The 6,326-nt window shown below is 45.9% G+C and overlaps 1 pseudogene across 1 annotated transcript; it reads right to left on the minus strand.

Moving 5' to 3' along the window:
- Positions 1-3,149: 3,149 nt before the first annotated feature.
- Positions 3,150-3,780, minus strand: LOC308523560 (spliceosome-associated protein CWC15 homolog; annotated as a pseudogene). Its single transcript has one exon. The product of its transcript is annotated as a spliceosome-associated protein CWC15 homolog (transcript).
- Positions 3,781-6,326: the final 2,546 nt, after the last annotated feature.

Consider the following 6,326-nt stretch of genomic DNA (forward strand, 5'->3'; position numbering starts at 1 on the left):
GCCCTGGGAAAAGTGGGTTACACCTGTATCCATCATCATCACCAGCCTTGGACAAGTTTCTTAGCCTCGCTGTACTTCCGTTCTCTCCACTCTATATTGGGGTGATAACAGCATCTCCCTTATAGGGCTGATGTGGCCCTTAAATGAATTCATATTTATAAAGTGCCTGTAACAGTATCTGACATCAAGCTGTAAGTGAGCTATGATTATTATTCATTCTTAGTCTTATTATCATTGTTGCTTTTACGTCCCTTTGTACATGCCTGAAACCCATTACTGGCCCACCACCACCACTAAACTGATCTGCCTGGGGGACCAGGGTACTTTTATTTGTCTTTCCTGAAGCAAAAATCAATAGATCGTCCATTTGGACATCTAGATGCTGCCTTCTGAGTTACCATTACAATGAAAAAAAGACAAGTTTTGGGTCAAAGTCCACCCTTAAGACAATTTAATCTATGAGTTCAGCCGGGAAATGAGATTCCACCCCATTCCTTTGTTTCCGGCTCTGCTGCAGACCTGCTGTGTCACCATTGTTTTGCATTCTGTGATTCAGTCTTCCTTTCCGGAAAGAAAGGCTCACACCCCCTAGTAAAAGGGAGGCTGCCATTGTCCCGGAGTATTATCTGTGTCTGCAGAGTCAGGCCCCACCCACTCACGGCCATCTAGTGTGGTCCCCCAAGATCAACAGCTGCACAGTCACTTTAGGTAATAAAATAAAAATAGACCAGTTCCTGGCAGGGCTTGCAAAGGCTCCTGGTGTGTACCTGATGACAAAGGTAGAATTAGTCCCTTCCCCTAAGTCTGAAGTAGGTAGTTGGGTGAGTCATGCTTACGTAAACCTCTTCTTTGTATGTTACTGTGCTCTTGGGATTTTTCCCAGAACCTTTAGCACAAGATGAACCCTGGAGATGCTTAAACTCCACCTGAATAAAACCTGATAGAAACTGTACCTGCCTTTGCTGAGGAGGGCGAGCGAAAGAGACTGGGAACGCCAGCTGCTCCTGCCAATTGTGTGCATGCACGAGTTAACCTTTCCTACCTTTCCTTCCTCATCTGCAACGTGAGGGCTGCTTACTCCGACAGCCCCCGGGTTGCCATGAGGAGCAAATAGGAAATATGATGGGAGTCGTGCTTTGAAAAAGACAGTAATGAAATTTAGCATTTGGATCAAGCCTTTTGAAAAAGCCTTTCAAAAGGCCTTTTCTTTATCTCCTCTGATCAATGGAAACAACATTTCTCGCACGCCCCTTATAGAATAGCAACGCACAAAGGTGGGCTCTGGTAGACCTTTTCCAACACAATTCCGAAAGTCTGAAAACCTCGAGGACACTGACAAACTTCTGCCAGTCGGAGGGGTACCCGGTAACCTTAAAATCTCAGCCTTGAGAACATGTGCTGGCTTCACAAACCCAATCCAGCCCACGGCGCGGGTTGTTTATTCTTTGCGGGGCGCAGGGAGAGCTGCGGTAGCTAAGCACCCCTTCTCCTAGGAAAAGGCAGCTGCAGCTTCCCGGGGCCTGGACTACAGCTGCCTCGGTGCTGAATTCCGGGGTCTGTGCGAGCCTGTGCTCCCCACTTTCACCACCACCTCTCAGCGCCTCCTTCACTTCCGATCTCCTGTTTCACCCGATTTATAAGGCACGAATGAAACAAAAGGAACGCACAACCTGGTGAAACTTCGACACAAACAGAATCTGACAGTAGGAAGGCTGGCTGACTGGTTTGCAATGGGTTAACCAGAAACCCAAAAATGTTCCGACATGATCTAAAGCCCTCGCTTGTCTCTGAAAAAGGGCTGCTTTTTAAATGTGGCTTTCTCTTTAACATGCAAAGGTGTGATTTGGGGCTTCAGTCTAGTAGGATTTGTATTTTAAAAGATAGATTATAAAGGTCATCAGTCATTCGGAAATTTCCTATTTCTTCAAAAAAAGAAAAGAAAAGAATGGTAAGCATACAGGAAGTGTTAATAACTTTACAGGGTGGGGGCGGTGAGGTGGAGAGAGGGTGGGGGGGAGGATGGAGCGCTTCCCTTTTGTTCAACAGGGAAGCTTCAGTAACTGGTTTAAGTACTAATGGGCCTCCTTGTGGGCAGGGTAGAATTCTAAGTCAGCTTCCAAACCAGCTTACCCTAGGAGTGCCCAAGCCAGCAAGTTCCTTGTGCCTGGATTCTTCCAGTTCTTAGAAGCTAAAGGGCTTTTTGTTTATTATGAAGCTGATTCCTGGGAAGGAGGGGGAGGTTGTTGTTCGTTTGTGTATTTATTTTCGCAAGTTAACTTTGTTTTTATTGACTGATCACAGAGCAAAGGAAGAACACTGACGTGCATGTGATGGAGAGGAAGTTGAGCTTCTCTCTGTGACCCACACATCGCCTGTCTCTCTTTTTTTTTTTTTCAGGTTCCAAAAGTTTTATTTCATGTTTCGTTTGATGTAAAAATTTCCCTAGGCTTTGCATCTAATGTTGGCGGTGAGCAGGCTCTATTCCATTTGACAGAAACATGGCAGCTGAGTATCCAGAACAAGATGATGCCACAAGTCTCCTCAGCAGCTTCGAGAGCGCTCGCCTTGGGCCAGGAGCCTCTGGGAAAGGAAGATACCCCGTGCTCCCCCACACAAATCAGGGTGCTTCCAGGCTGATGACACGTTTCCATTGCATCATATGGGCCTCCATGGAATCCCTTTAATCTTTCATCATACTTTTCAAAAAAAACACAGGAAGATATCATGAATTAACTGCCCTTAAATCCATGTTAGAGAAATAGGAGAAAGTTAATGTTCAAAGAAATACAATACACAAAAGAAAATATGCAATGTTTCATAAGCTGCATACATTTCAACAAAAAAGTTGGGGGACATGAATTTGGTTATTTGAATTATTAAAAACATTATAAGCAGATTACCTTTCGAATCTTAAAAAGGAAACCTGACTGGAAATATTCAGAGACTGGAAACTGGTTTAAGACAATTCCCAAGTTCTTACTTATGAAATAAGGTATCAATCAAGGAAAAGATATTTTGGAACTTAAAATGAGGAAAGCCTATTCACAATTTAAATGTGGGGAAAAAGGAAAAAAAACAACGACTAACCAAAGTAAAGTCAGAATGATCATTTACATTTTATAGTCTTTAATAAAGCACATAAAACTGTACTATTTAATATAGTTCTCCATGAACTTTTTGTGAAATTCAGATCGCAGCATATCGTTAACAAATCATTTGTCTTTCTTCTGGTCATCCACACCTTTTGCACAGTTCTTGAAAACAACATCATCATCCCACCTTCTTTTAACTTTGAAGTTGGCCTGAGGCTGGCTTTTTGTTCTTGTTCCTTCCTGGCTTGCTCTTCAGCTCTTTCTTTTTTAATTTTTTCTAATTCTGCAAGAAGAGCTGCAGTATCATCATCATCACTCTCCTCTTCAAAATCTTCATCTTCATCTTCCTCATCTGTTAGAGGATCATCTGCATCGAGGTTGGCAGCAGGAATCTGGTCTAGCCGAGGCTTCTTTGACACTGAAGAGGAGGTTGTATGTTCTCCAGTTGGACGCTCTCTATTCTTTTCTCTTGCAGAAACTGTCTCTCTTTCTCTCTCTTCTAATTCTCTTCTGAAGTCACGGTTCCAAACCTCTTCAGGGGCAGCCTGAGTGGTCTGTCTGTATTTTATCTTTGTATGAGAGGGTAGGTCTCTACTTGAATACTGCTTTGAGAGTTGGCTCAATCACCTTCTCCTTTTCCTCTCCTGCCTCTCGCAGGTTCAAAAGTTGGCCGAGTTGCTGTTGTCATCTTTTATGTTTGGCTGCAGTCCGTCTGACTCAACAGTCTCCGGAGACCACACAGACATTTCCATTGGCTCTTGGGCTCCCAGAATCCTCTGCATCTATTCCTGTAATCCTTAATGAGAAAAGAAAAAAACCCCACAGATTTTATAAAATTTCCTCAGGGAAATTGTTGGGGTCCAGCCCCAGCAGGTCCAGGGGTTCCCAAAGGTGTGGATGGAGTTGGTGAAGAAGGAATGACACGGAGACAGCGTTCAGTTGATCAGCATAGCGAGGTTCTCTCCAGGTTCTCCAGCCAAGTCCTGCCCAGGTTCTCCAGCCAGGTTCTAGCCAGGATCTCCAGCCAGGTTCCAGGTTCTGTGTTTATTGTCTTGTTACATCTGTATTTATACCAGTTGATTTTAATCCTATCAATTCTATTCCAAAGATTAGGGCGTTTCTTATCTCCATTCCAAGGTTACTCTATTGTTATATTAAACTACAAGGAAGTAACTGAAGGAGATTATCCTAAGTAAAGATTATGTAGCTTAATCGTGATTGTTCATAGTTAAAGTGATTAATTACCCACCGGGCACTTAGTTAAGGGGTTTTATTCCATCCCTAACTCCAGGGAAAAATCCTCACCTGGGGAAACAACCTTTCTCGGGGAGGTGGTCCTGTTTAAAACACAGAGGGAGAGCAAGCATATGCCATATATGTCAGGTCCCTTGAAACATAAGCTGTGCAGATGTTTCTTCCCTGTAGTGACTGTGTCAAGCAGCAAGGGTAGACCGGCTTCCGGCAAATTCCCCCTTTTTTATTTTTTAAATGATAGTGTGTGTAAATCAGTGGCCACCTCTTGGATTGGGTTGTTTAAGACTCGGAAGAAGACTGACAAGCAATGATAGCGAGCATAGCTATAAACATAGTGGATGGAGTGCACACGGAGCCTTGTTCCTGGCCTCTTCAGTCAAGGGATTTCAGCTGTTCTCAAGTCGGTGGTTTGGTTGTCCTTGTTGATCTGGCTAGCGGGCGGCGTTATTGGCGATGGGCTTCCCGAAGTGTCAACGCATTGAAGGGCTGGATCATGGGTCCATCAGGGCCGTGCTTGATGGTGGTGTGGGTGCCCCGGGAGGAGTCAGCTGTGTTCTCTGAGTCGGCTGATATGGATGATACCAGGGAGGAGGAGGAGGAGGCAGAGATGGAGGGTGGTAGGGAGAAAAAGAAGAGAAAGCAACTGAACTACAAGGCATGGAAGTGTTTAGAAAAAGCAGGGAGAAGAAAGGGAAGAAGGCAGCATCCTGACACAGCCCTTTCCTTCAGCTGCCCCTTTCCCTGTGGTCCAAGGTAGAAATGGGAAACAAGTTCTGTTGCAATGAGAGGGCAGCTGCTGTCAGCCAGTCTCTGTCTTTACCTGGGTCCTGATCTGAGCTGGGCGTGGGAAGCGAAGCAGCCATGGGGGCAGGAGACCTCCCTCAGAAGGGGTGAGGGTTCAGGCCTCTGCAAAGTTGGGGGGGTGAGGGTCTGGGCCCCACCTCTGTTGACCCCCAAGTTGTCTCCTGATGGCCCCTCTGCAACTGTGCCTGTCTTAGGTTGTTCCTTCCCTGAGGAATCTTACCCATCTCTGGCTAACCAGCCATCCTCCAGGGCCAAGCAGGGTGATGTGAGGTGTGCGAATGAGGGAGGGGCAGTGCCCCCCTGCAAGAGGTTCAGTTCAGTCTCCTTGGTAGCTTATGCTCCCGTGGCCTCCACGCCCAGCACCTGTCTTGGGCTCCCCTCACCCACAAATGGACTGTGAGAAGAGGGTCCCTCTTGACACAGGGGCAAGAGGGGCCAATATAGGACAAGGGAGGAACGGCCTGTCAGCATGTAGTCCCGGGACAAGGCTTTCTCAGCCCAGGATGTCAGGCTCTTGGCATAAGACAACTCCACGTATGGGGCATATACCAGACACCCACAGTCACGGTGGAAAAGGGAGGTGCCCTTTCTGGAACAGTAGGGTAGGGAGAGTCTAGAAAAGGCTGTGTTCAGGAGAGAAGGAGAAAGGCCAAAGAACCAGCAAACAAGTAGTCAGATTTAAAAAAGAAAGAGAGAAAGAAAGAAAGAAAGAAAGAAAGAAAGAAAGAAAGAAAGAAAGAAAGAAAAAAAGAAAGAAAGAAAAAGGAAAGATGTGGGGCAAAGCTGGGACATATGGACAGACAAAAAGGAGGCACATGTGATCCTCCCAATGGACAGGTGGTTCCAGCTCAGGGCTGCACATCTGCTGCAGACGGGCACTGGTCAGGTGTGCTAACTCGGCCTCCCAGGGGTGACGGTCCCCAGGAGGGAGGCAGAGGTTGCTCCTTCTGAAAAGATATAAAACACAACCTCTTCCCCACATCATCACCAGATCTGGTAAAACTCCTGTCTGGTTTGTGCATCCTCCTACCAGACTGAGTCGGCAGAGGCCCGATGCCTTTTGGCTGCTGTACAACCCTCTGCATTATATTTTTTAAAAATTTAACCTATCCAAAGCAGGCATTAAAAAGAAAAACCCCAAATGCTCTCTTGTATCCATTTTAAGAGTAGGGTTGG

The sequence above is a fragment of the Myotis nattereri genome (assembly GCF_964212035.1).
Source record: "Myotis nattereri genome assembly, chromosome: 8".
In the NCBI taxonomy this organism is placed as follows: Eukaryota; Metazoa; Chordata; class Mammalia; order Chiroptera; family Vespertilionidae; genus Myotis; species Myotis nattereri.